General features: G+C 39.5%; 1 protein-coding gene across 24 annotated transcripts in view; it reads right to left on the reverse strand.

The window, feature by feature from the left end:
* Positions 1-12,137, reverse strand: part of SPECC1 (sperm antigen with calponin homology and coiled-coil domains 1) — a 283,675-nt gene that overhangs the window by 130,803 nt on the left and 140,735 nt on the right. The gene's annotated exons all lie outside the window — the stretch shown is intronic.

Below are 12,137 nucleotides of genomic sequence, written 5' to 3' on the forward strand. Positions count from 1 at the left end.
CCCATGCACCCCTATGTTCATCGCAGCATTATTCACAATAGCCAAGATGTGGAAGCAACCTAAATGCCCATCACCTGATGACTGGATAAAGAAGATATGGTATATATATACAACGGAATACTACTCAGCCATAAAAAAGGATAAAATCGTCCCATTCACAATGACATGGATGGACCTTGAGGGTATTATGTTAAGTGAAATAAGCCAGACAGAGAAAGACGAACTCTGTACGACCCCAATCATAGGTGGAAGTTAAACATAGAGACAAGGAGAACTTATGGTGGTTACCAGGGGAAAGGGAGCGTTGGGGGAGGGCACAAAGGGTGAAGTGGTGTACCTACAACATGACTAGCAATAATGTACAATTGAAATTTCACAAGGTTGTAAACTATCATAATCTTAATAAAAAGAAAAACAACAACAAAATGTTAGCGATATATTCTTTAACAATTATTCTGCTATGGGGAAGATTTAAAAGTATTTAGAAACTAATGTACGCATGGAGTTTTAATTAAAAACAACGCAAAACAAAAATTAAAGATACAATTTAAAGCATTGGAAAAAAAGAGGTCATTTTAATGTACAGTTTACATTAAAATGCAATCACAGCTTCAACTACTGTTATCTCTTGATTTTCATTTTTTCTTCTTTCTTAATCACTTACAATTACTGACTGAAAATCCCTACCAAGCATACAGCACAAAAGTAGAATGCCACAGAAGGTCAGGATGTCAGGGAAGTTGTGAGGGACACACACATGGAAACACAAACACACAGGCAAACAACACACACACACACACACACATTGTTAACCTGCAAAAAGAGACCGTTTAGTTTGCAAGCATATAATTCCATGTAACTTTGGCACACTGTAATGAAGTCAGATTGAAGGGAGAGCAGAAGAGACCAAAATATAACTGTAAACAGATAATTTTCATAATAGTTCTACGACCACTATGAATGGGCTCTTTGTTTATCTGTTTATAAATCAGAAGGTTAGACTGCTGATAATTTAACCTTCCAAGGTTTTTTTTTTAATTTGGCTGCTGGTGCTGGAGAAAAATGCAGGACCAATTAGAGCAAGGAGATAAATTCTCTGGCAGATAAAACAAAGGGGATTTTCAAGAGCTTTGGAGGTTGTTGGCACTAGTTCTTTATTGCATATAGTTTCAGGTCAAAATTTATGACTTTATTTTTCCAGGCTTATCATAACCCCTAATCTTAACACTTACTCACAATTAGCTTCAATTTGGAATAAGTAGCTAATGAGAAGAAGATAAAGAGTGAAGAACAAAAGATATTTTTCTGAAGTAACAGAGCAAGGGTTAAAAAAATGAGTAAAGGCAGAGGATACGAGTAAGAGAATACTCACTAATAGATATGAGTTGTGAAAGACCAGAGGGAAGTGGGGATGGTGGCCTGTGTTCCATCTCTCTGACAAGGATGAAAGGAGACAGCACGTGGGCAAGTTCCATGTGCCAGCCCCCCAGGGAGTCGTTGGCCCAGGATATCTGGGTTATCTTTGTAGTGGTGGAATGCAGAAAAACTTCCCATGAAACAAGCTTTTCTGAAGATCATAACGTTAAATGATTTTTTTAAATCTCAATTTAAAATATTTGGCCAACCACATTAATTTTGAAATATCCAATCTATTTTTCCTCCTAGGAATTCAAAAATTTCCTGAAAACACAAGGGACAGCTGCCATCAATTCACTAAAACTCTCCTTTCTGCTAGGGCCTACTGTGGAGTGTTGGGGGCCATGGAGATGAATAAAACAAGTAAGTGTCTCAAGTGGTTCTTATTCAGCTGGAGAAGAACCAGCTATCATACAACATCCACCTGAAGGAGGATGCCAGTGGGCCTTGAAGGCTGAGTGGGAAGGCAGTGGACAAACTGGGGAGACGGTGTCTCATAAAGCAGAGCAGCAAGGGTGAAGACCCACCAATATGGTCGGTCTGTTGAGTAGACAGTCCCAGGGGGAAGTGCTTTGTCATGGGTTGGCAAAGTCTTCAGAAGGATACACTGAAACCTCCAAAATGCTCAATGTTTTCATACTGCCCCTATGAAACTACTACAGAGGCTGGTCTGATCTGATTGGAGCCATCTAACAATTTTAAGAAAGTAAAACAGAATTCAACAGACTAGAAACCTTATACCTAAAGTACATTTCGACAACACACTCAACAGAGGAAATCCCAGTCTCCTCCAAAACACTTCTCTGAGTTAAAAAGTTTAAAAGTCAAAAAACATAAAATTATAGTGAAAGTTAGAAACGTTAGAGTTAACCTTGCACACACCCCCTTTTTTACATATAAAACAAGGAACCAATAAAAACTTTTGCTAAGTTAAAAAAAATCCATATTAAAAAAAATTCTAAAAGAGGGATTTAGAAAAACCTGACAAAATTTCATTATAAGGTGAAAACTTTCAAATCTTTATGTCTAAAAAGAAAAAAAGGCACTTGACAAAATGTAGCAACTATTTCTGATTTTAAAACCCATAAAATAGGAAGGACAATTCCTCCATATGGACAAAGGACATCTACTTTATCATCACTAAGTCTGCTCCCTGAGTAGAGAGTTTAAAATCATAGAGGCCTTTGATTCCTTATTTCTCCCCCAGGTTTTAGACACTTCCCTCACACTGTGAATGTCACCTTTTAATAAACCAGTGTTTCTGATTATTACTAACAAGAAGAAAGCTACATGCTCTCATATATGCACACACATGCATATTCCTACATATACGAATATATATATATTTTCATTTCCAAACTGATTCCCTTTCTGAATTCTCGTTAGTTTTAATAGCTTTCCTGTTGATCTTCTTGGCTATTCTAACAAGAGAATTATGCTATCTACAAATAACACTAATTTTGTCTCATTTCTAACAAACACTTTTTTAAAATCTTACTGCTTTAGCTGGTCTATCTGAAAACAATGTCCTGCATGGGCACCACTGTTTTTTCCTGACCTTTATAGGAATGTTTTAAATTTCCTGTTAAGCATGGTGTGTGTGGCTTTCAGACCATTTTATTTATTATCTTAAGAAAGGATCCATTCATTCCTATTAAATGTTTATGAAGTGGATGTTAAATTTTATCAAATGTATTATTGACATATATATAGTAAGACAAAAATTCTTTAAACTTACTGATGTCTAACACATTTTAAATCAATTATATAATAATATTATTGCATTCTTGGAATGAACCAGTTTTTTTACCAGTGGTATAATATTTTAAAAATACACGGTTGAATTAAATTTGGCTTCCATGTCAGTTAGGACTCACACACCTACACCAGGAAGAAGCAACTCTGGCTTTCTTCGTCAGCTCTATCTCTGACAGGCTTTGGTATCAGGAGCGGCCTTAATAGCACTGGTAGTACTTTTGGTAAAATAAATTGGAATGCTTTCCACCTTTTCTGCACTTCTTTTTTTAAAGATTGGCACCTGAGCTAACATCTGTTGCTGAGCTTTTTTTTTCCCCCTCCTTCTTCTCCCCAAAGCCCCCCAGTACATAGCTGTATATTCTAGATGTAGGTCCTTCTAGTTGTGGCATGTGGGACGCCGCCTCAGCATGGCCTGATGAGCAGTGCCAGGTCCTCGCCCAGGATCCGAGCCAGTGAAACCCTGAGCCGCTGAAGCAGAGCACGTGAACTTAACCACTCCGCCACGGGGCCGGCCCCATTTTTCAAGTTTCTATTGAGTATCACCTTCACAGTTTTGGCTATATTTATATTTACCTGTCCCATCATATATTTAATATTTTTCTGCATAACCTTCATATTGATTGACTTCCTTTTTTTTAATCTAACCTTATCCTAAGCAACAGACATAGATTCAATGTACCACGTAAAATTTTTCTAACACATTTGAAATTAATATAAGAAACAGTCATCTGTACCCTCTTTAAATCATTATCTTTAAATCATTTATCTGTACCCTCTGTAATATAGTACTCTTTGGGAAACAATGCACTAGACAACTTTAAATAGCATAGAAATGATATTTTTCTTCTATCTGAAAAACTTACTTACAAAACCATCTGGGCTCAGAATTATTTTTGGAGCTATTTTCTTAGTCACTTTGTGATGTCTTCCAAGATTACTTTTCTCTCCAAGTGTTTCACTTCTTCATGAATTGATTTTAGTAGTTTCATCTTCCTAGAAAATTTCAATTTCATCAAAAATTTTTTTTTTTTTAATCTCTATATCTCTAACTATACACATTCTTACATCGCTACTCTGGGGTTTTTTTGCTCTTTGTTTTCCTTAAGTAGCCTAACTACAGCTTTATCTACTTCATTGTTTTAACAAAGAACCTACTCTTATTCTTCAATTCCAGTGTCTTTTTCTTTTTCGTTTATTCATATATTCATTTATTCAACAAATATTTGCTAAGTGCCAACCATATGTCAGGCAATGAGCTGGGTGATGAGGGCAAGAGCAGAGAGAAACACAGCTGTAACTTACTTCACTAATCTGCCCTTTTAAACACTTCCTCCTGTTTTCCCAGGTTCCTTTTATTGTTCATTTTCTAATTTTCTGTGTACAGTAATTACATCTTATATTTTCATTCTTTCTTTTTTGATAACAAAAGCTTTCAGTGGAATGAACTTGCTTATTATTTGGAACTTTATTAAGTACGTCATAATTATTTTTCCATAATTGTAGTTTCTAGTTCCTATATGGGTCAAAATTTCTAAATGGATTAAGTTTTTAAAATGTCAACTTTTATTATCTACAGTTTTATTGCATTATCATCACAGAGTCACCAGTAAAATCTCCCCTGAGATTATAATGAGGTTTTCTTTCTGGTCTAGAATAGATCAGTGTTTCAACCATTCCATGAACAATCTAGAAAAACTGTTTGTATAAGACACACTGTTGAATTCTCTCATTTTACTTGTGAGTTTTTCCATGCATTTCTAATAGGTTTTGCTTTAGTCACTTCCAGTGTTTTGCCAGTAGTGTACTGGATTTTGTAACTGCTACTTTTTCTCCTTGAATTGTACTTTTGTCAATATGGAAGGCCCTGTCCGACATAAGGGACTTTGTGGTGTGTGTGTGCATGTGTGTGTGGGGGGGGGTGGGTATCTTTAATTGACAACACTATTTCAGTAAAATTACACTGCAAGTCAAACAAAGCATGAGAGATATCCACAATTAAATCAGGCTTTGTTTTACTATCAAAAAAGATACCACCTCAAGAGACAGAAAACATTAAAACAGCAGGTAGTGTTCTATCAAGCCAAAGGTCTTTGGAGTTAGATGGGAAAATATTTACATACTTTAAGTGCCAAAGAAGTGCAAACTCTAATCAAGCGATAGGTCCTAACAAAGAAGTGAAAGGCTTCTATCATGAGCCATAAGTAAGAGTTACATAAAATATAATTTGAATCTAAGGTGCGTGAGCATTATGACCACCTCCTTCTTCAAGTTTTGAGGTCAGTTTTATAGAGAGGTTACAAAGATTTTGAACCTAGAATTCTATATCCAGGCAAACTATCAATAAGGATGAGGGCAAAATACAGATATCCTCAGATAAAGGCTGAGAAAATTTATCATGCATGATTATCTTTGCATATGCTCCAATCACAGCAAATGGGGTTCAAGCCGATATCTGGAGTCCGGGGTAGGAATCCGGTTCTTCCTGCCAGAGATCTCTGTTGGTTAAAAAAACCTCAGCAAACTGAGAAGGCAATCCCCAAAACTATATGGGACGAAATCCCAATATTATTTATTATTTGGAATAAAACACTCATGTAAAAATCTTCTAATCCCAGAAGGATTTAGAATCAAGTAAAGAAATATTTAAAAGAACTCAACAAGTATTAATAGTATTACATATTAAGAAATACCAGCATTTGGAATTATATGTGCCATGTTTAAGAGAACTGGACCCATTAAGAGTTACAGATCAGCCTTGTAATTCCAATTTAAAATGTGCAATTGAGTAATTAATTTGTAATTTTAATTTGAAAGTGTGCATCTATATATACACACACATATAAAGAGAGATTGTCTGAGTGTTTTGGAATACATAAGAGAATCACTATGTTTATAAGAATAATTACTAAATTTATAAGACTTTAAAAAACCGGACTGTTTGTCAGACTTTAACAGGAATCTAAATATTTTAAACTAATAAACACAATTTAAAATATTTCAAGCTTATTAACCAAGTTTGTAAATAGGATTGAATATTAATCAAAGATCCCCTTAATTAGTGATAATTAAATTTTACTGAACTTATAAATAGAATAAAAAGATACTGAACTTGAAAGCTTAAAGAACTAGTTTATTATTCACAACATCAAATGACAATTTTAAAAATCAAAGTATCATCTGAATATGCTTTTCTGCAGCACATATATTTTGTTTTCTGTCTTAATCTAAAGGAGGAGCCTCTTTTTTTAATGGAGTTTAACTCATTCACATTTATTACCATAACAGATATATTTGATATTACCTATCTTTTGTTTACAATGTATGATCGATGATCTTTTAGATATACACACATATATATACACACACATATATATGACGCACATATACATACATACACATATATATACACACATCTTTTTTAATCCTAAAAGGGTGCATTTTCCAAAATATCTCTCAGAACACTAATTCCACTCTGAAATTCTTCTAAGAAACAAAATACATGAGAGAAAAATGCATACTTTATTCTCCTCTTAGTGGATATTGTAAAAATTCTGTTGAATACCTGAAATCTAAAACTAACGATTAACAAAAGCAACATTAACTCATCTGCTCAAGCCCTCCAACCAACTCCACTTCCCTCCCCCTAAACTCAACCCCAAACCCTAAACAGAGTAAGATAAAACAGAGGACAAAAAATATTTTGGAAACAGAAAATATAGTTGACGAAATTTAAAAAGTCAAAAGGAAAACTGGAAGAAAAAGGTGAGTATAGAGATGATAGAATATATAAAAGTTTGGCAACATAGAGCATCATAGGAAATACTCCAGCCAAGGCAAAGGGAACACCAAAAAGGGGGAAAGGACCCAAGAAGTGGTGGGCTAACCTGAGAGCGAGACAGGACCAGAAGCCAACACGTCCAAACCAGAGCGTTAAGTCAGAAGGCCAGTGACATAACAGCCACAGCTAACCGGGCACTTTCTCTGTGCCAGCCTGTTCTAGCCTATTAATCATCACAACAACCCTATGAGGCAGGTTATGTTACCACCCGCTTTTCTCATTAAAGAAACCGAGGCTCAAAGCGCTTAAACCACCTGCCCAAAGTCTCAGAGCTGCGAAGCGACAAAACTTGAACAAGGTGGTCTGGCTCTGACCACCGTGCTTTCTGTCTGCAAGAAGAAAGGGAATTCTCCACAACAATCAGTAAAACTAAGAAGCTGGACAACAGGACAAAAGTTAAGATAATTTTAAAAGTCAACAATTATAATACTTGTACCAACTCCTTTGCAATCTCCTTACTCCTCCCATTTCCCTCTTAAAGTAAAATGGTCTGTCACTGATCACAAGCTGAGCACCGTAAAGATTACATTTCCTCCTCTCTAAACCTAAACGCACTACCTGGTTCTCCAGGAAATACTACACATGGGTTCCTAATATTTTAAATGCTGATTTGCTTTCAATTTTTACAATCTACATATAAACAATGCACAGAAGATTCAACAGTGCTAACTACAAAACAGAATGCTCTCACCGTGTAAAACACAGAGGCAGGCGGGGAAAACAGGGCACAGAGGATGCTGGGGAAAAGGCAGAAGAAATTTAGGGATATTATATCCTCGTTTACCAAGCCAAGGACACTGTTTAAAGTTTGCTAGTCAAGAAATACAAGTGATAAACAATAGAAGATTTCCTTAGAACTTTTAAATTTTTTAAATGAAATTTTCATATAGCAAAGTTGAAAGAAGTGTACAGTCAAAACTGTATACTCACCACCTGTATTCCACCATTAGCATTTTACTATACTAACGAGATTTAGAAAATTTAAGTATGGGGCCGGCCCAGTGGTGCAGCGGTTAGGTTTGCACGTTCCGCTTCGGGGGCCCTGGGTTCACAGGTTCGGATGCCGGGTGCAGACGTGGCACCATTTGGCAAGCCATGCTGTGGTAGGCATCCCACATATAGAGTGGAGGAAGATGGCCACGGATGTTAGCTCAGGGCCAGTATTCCTCAGCAAAAAAGAGGAGGATTGGCAGCAGATGTTAGCTCAGGGCTAATCTTCCTCAAAAAAGAAAAGAAAAGAAAAGAAAATTTAAGTATGACTTGCAGGAATGGAGGAGGAGAGAAATATAGTAGTAAAAATGCACTTAATTCCTCAGCTTTCAGACTGAGGGTTAGTAGACAGCCTCGAAAGCTAAGAAATCAAGAAATACTATAGTTATAGCATATTATGTAGATTATAGAGATAACCACCATTTCTCTGAAATGTACAAAAAAAAAAGATGGAGAGAGGATGAACAGATGGGCAGATATACAAATAAAGCAAATGGAGCAAAAAGTTGATTGTAGAAACTAGGTAGTGGATATATAAGGGTTTCCTATATATGTCTTTCCATTTTTCTGATTAAAATTTTCTTAATAAAATATTGACACAAATGTGGTTGAGAGTGGAAATCATGCCTGGAAAGAGCCTGCAGTATTCACCACCATCTGTACTGTCCTCTGCTTGGCACTCCGCAGGGACATTCCCCCCCCCAGGCATCCGGGTGGGGCTGTGTGCCTGGGGCCGGCCAGTAGAGGTGGGTGGAGACGACGGGCACCACACATCTCCGCAGGATCCTCCAGGTGGTCTCCCGACCGCTGGTAGATCCTGTGCCACTTGGGAGCCAGACACGGAAGATGAACACTCACCAGCCTGAGTCTCTAACAACCATCTAACTCCCGGGACAGCCCCCAACTCACACCAGACTGTGACGTGAGGGACAAATCAGCTTTTACTGTCTAAAGTGGCTGTTTTGGGATTCATCTTTAACCGGTTAGCATTAACTGTAACTAATAAAGAGTGGGACCTGAAGGAGTATGGGTAGAAGCTTTTAGTTTGGTTTCAAATCATTCGTATTCATTGCTTAAACACACACGTGCAAGTTTAAAGTAAACAGTAAGCAATATCAGCTAGTAGTGAGACTGAGGAAAGCCTTCCAAGCTCCCCTTCTACTAAGGCCTCCCTGAGCATGCTAGGCACCTTTGTGTGATCATAAAAAGGTAAAATTGCAAAATGGCACCCTGTCCTCTGGATTGATACAACCCTACCTGGGCCCACTCATTTCTTTATACCCAGATACCTTTGAACAGTGCACAACTATACCCAGCAGCCCTCTTTGACAATTCAGGCACTGATAACCTTGGTTGGAAATTGAAGGACTATTAACTGGAACCTTCTAGAAAGTAAGAGATGTGGTCATCAACATGTTCAGATTCTAGCTGCCCTCATTCAGGCAAATTTTCCTGTCTTTTACTTGATCCATTTCTCTTGTCCACCCTGCAATGCCACAATAAGTCACAATGACCCAACTCAAGAGGATCAGAGACACCACAAAAGAGGAAACTTGCTGCCATCGTGGCGAATTCAAGAGCTAGAAGAGAAGCAGCAGCTGAGAACCTGCCTTCTGCCTCAGGTGTGCCGCAGAGACGACAAGGCGCTTCCACCTGGAAGAGACAGGGGTAACCCCTGCCCTTTTAAGGCAGGGCTGGGGCGGGAAGCAGGATCTGAGACGGGGATTTTACCTCATTTACCCTTTAAATAGACCCTCCCTGTCCAAACAACTGAGGTCCTGTGGAAGCCAGCCGCAAGGTGTGCCCCCTTGGATCTCTATTTGAGAAAGAACCTGGCATTCAGCTGCAGGGCCTGCAGTCAGCTGACACCTACAGGTGTTAGTGCCACCGGGATCCCAGGACTCAGTCTGGCTTTTGAGCTGAAGGTACACTCTTCCCAGGCAGCCTCCAGCAGTGACTAACCACAGCAAGAGGACAAGGCACTGGCCATTTCTGCCCAACCTGCAGCTCCTCTAACGGGTGGTCTAATGGGGCTCCCCAAGCAGTGGGCCAAGACTTCGCCAGATGTGCACGGCTTTCTGAGGCGCGCTCTGCCCCAACCTGCTGCCTCTCCCTTTTCCTGTCATAAGTGCTGGGTCTGTACCATGGTCTAAAGCCTTCCCAGCCCAATTCTGCTTCCCACCCCTTTTATCTTTCTCGGGTGGTACTCTCTAATAAACTTCTTTCATTCCTAATTCTGTTTAAGGTTCTGTGTCTCAAAGGACAGAACCGACACAATAACAGGAACCGTGTAAAAATGAGACATGGGTGTTGCTCTCGCCTCGTCCAGCCTCCCTGTTTCCTTCCTTACCTCTGCAACTCATCTTTGGGCCCCTTGCTCTGAGGACCCACTGAAGCCTTACTGTTCTGGTTCTAGTCCTACGCACCACACTGCCAGTGGGAGGCCCCCACCTCACCCCAGCCCTCGGGGTAAAGCAGACTGAAGATACATTCATCTTTAACAAAACTCCGATTTCCAGGATCTCACTGATGCGTTCTCTAGCATTTCATCACAGCATTAAGAGACCAGTTAAAATTAAACTCACACTTTCAGGAACAATAGCCCAGCATTTAAAGTCTTTCCTAAGATTTTCTAATCGGGTATCTTTACTTGCAGCAAATCAGACTGTGTTCCCATTCTGAAATTATATGCACTCTTTGAAAAATGCAACAAAATAAGTCACTCCTATAAAAGTGTCCTTCTCATCTCCTATCCATTAGAGGGCTTTAAAAAGCATGGTCACTTGGAAACTGGAACACAAGCACCCAAATAACTCTTAATGGCTCTAATGAGGGGGACAGTCTCCTCACAATTTTGACAAAAAGAGAATAATACACAGGAGTTTTCACAATACCTGGGCAGTTGTATACTAATGAGAGGTGTTTTTAAAATGTTACATATCCTTTATCACAGGGCTGTTCATGACAACAGCATTACTTTGCAAATATTGGTTATCCTGCCCAAAGAGGTCTGGGTAAGTGCCATGTAATTTAGAGAGTTACCCCTATGTAATCGATGCAGTAACCCCATCTCTAAAATTTTTTCTGACAGTGTTCCCGTGTGGCAAAGTTTTCTATCCTGCTTCTTGTACCAGGTCAATGTACCAAAACTGCCAGGGAAGGACCCAGCTCAGCCCAGCCCCAAGGACACGGCCGGTCTGCTGGGCCTCCCTGCCAGGACAGGCAGCTGAGGCACTGGGAGGTGAGCGGCGAACAATGACTGAGGCTAAGACCAAAGTTTTAATTACGCCATTCAAGGGATAAGTCACTTACACAGGTCACTTCACCTCTCAAAGCCTCAATTTCCTCATTCAAATTCAAATTAAAAAATTACTCCCTTGAAAAATTCTTTAGAGTTCTGACTCTGTCACAGAAACACATACTCCATCACCTGCCACTCCAGGATTCCAGCATTAGGTCGACCATCTCTCCTCAGTCAGCCAAGACGCAATTCTCGAGGCTAAATTAAACTCCATTTGCTTCCTGCGACAGTACAGAAATGTTCTGTTTTGCTTTCAAATGCAACCCCGTGGTTCTCAGCATCTAAATCTGCGCTGGAGACCAAGATGACCAACCAGAAGATGAAAACTACAGCCCACTGGACTCTCCACCAAGCTCGCTTAAATTCTGAGGAAATCAAAATCTGATAAACCGGAGACATTTTTGGTATCCTAAAATAAGCAGAGACTATTTTGGGTAAGAAACAGTCACAATCAAGCCTTTGGTCTGAGTATGAGTAACAGATCTGCTGACGGGTTGTCACCTTCCACGGGACTCCAGAAAGTGTGTGACATGCAAACGATGCACTGCAAAATGGACAATGAACCAGAAAATGACTGCCAAGTCACACTTTTTGTCGCAAATGCCTAGAAACTCTGCAAGAAGTGCCTAGACACGGTATATGAGACCCGGTCTAGGCGGCAGACAGGAGGGGCAAGTCAGATTCCACCGTAAAATCTGTACAGACGACCCCCCGCGCCCAGGACCCCTCTCCACGGAGCCAGGCTCCTTCCCGCCCCCCTCGCCGCGTCCGGGCGGACCCAGGGCTTCCAGGTGCGTGTTTACGGTGAGCGGCGTTTCCTTGTCGCGGAGCAGG

Source organism: Equus caballus, chromosome 11, assembly GCF_041296265.1.
Source record: "Equus caballus isolate H_3958 breed thoroughbred chromosome 11, TB-T2T, whole genome shotgun sequence".
Lineage (NCBI taxonomy): Eukaryota > Metazoa > Chordata > Mammalia > Perissodactyla > Equidae > Equus > Equus caballus.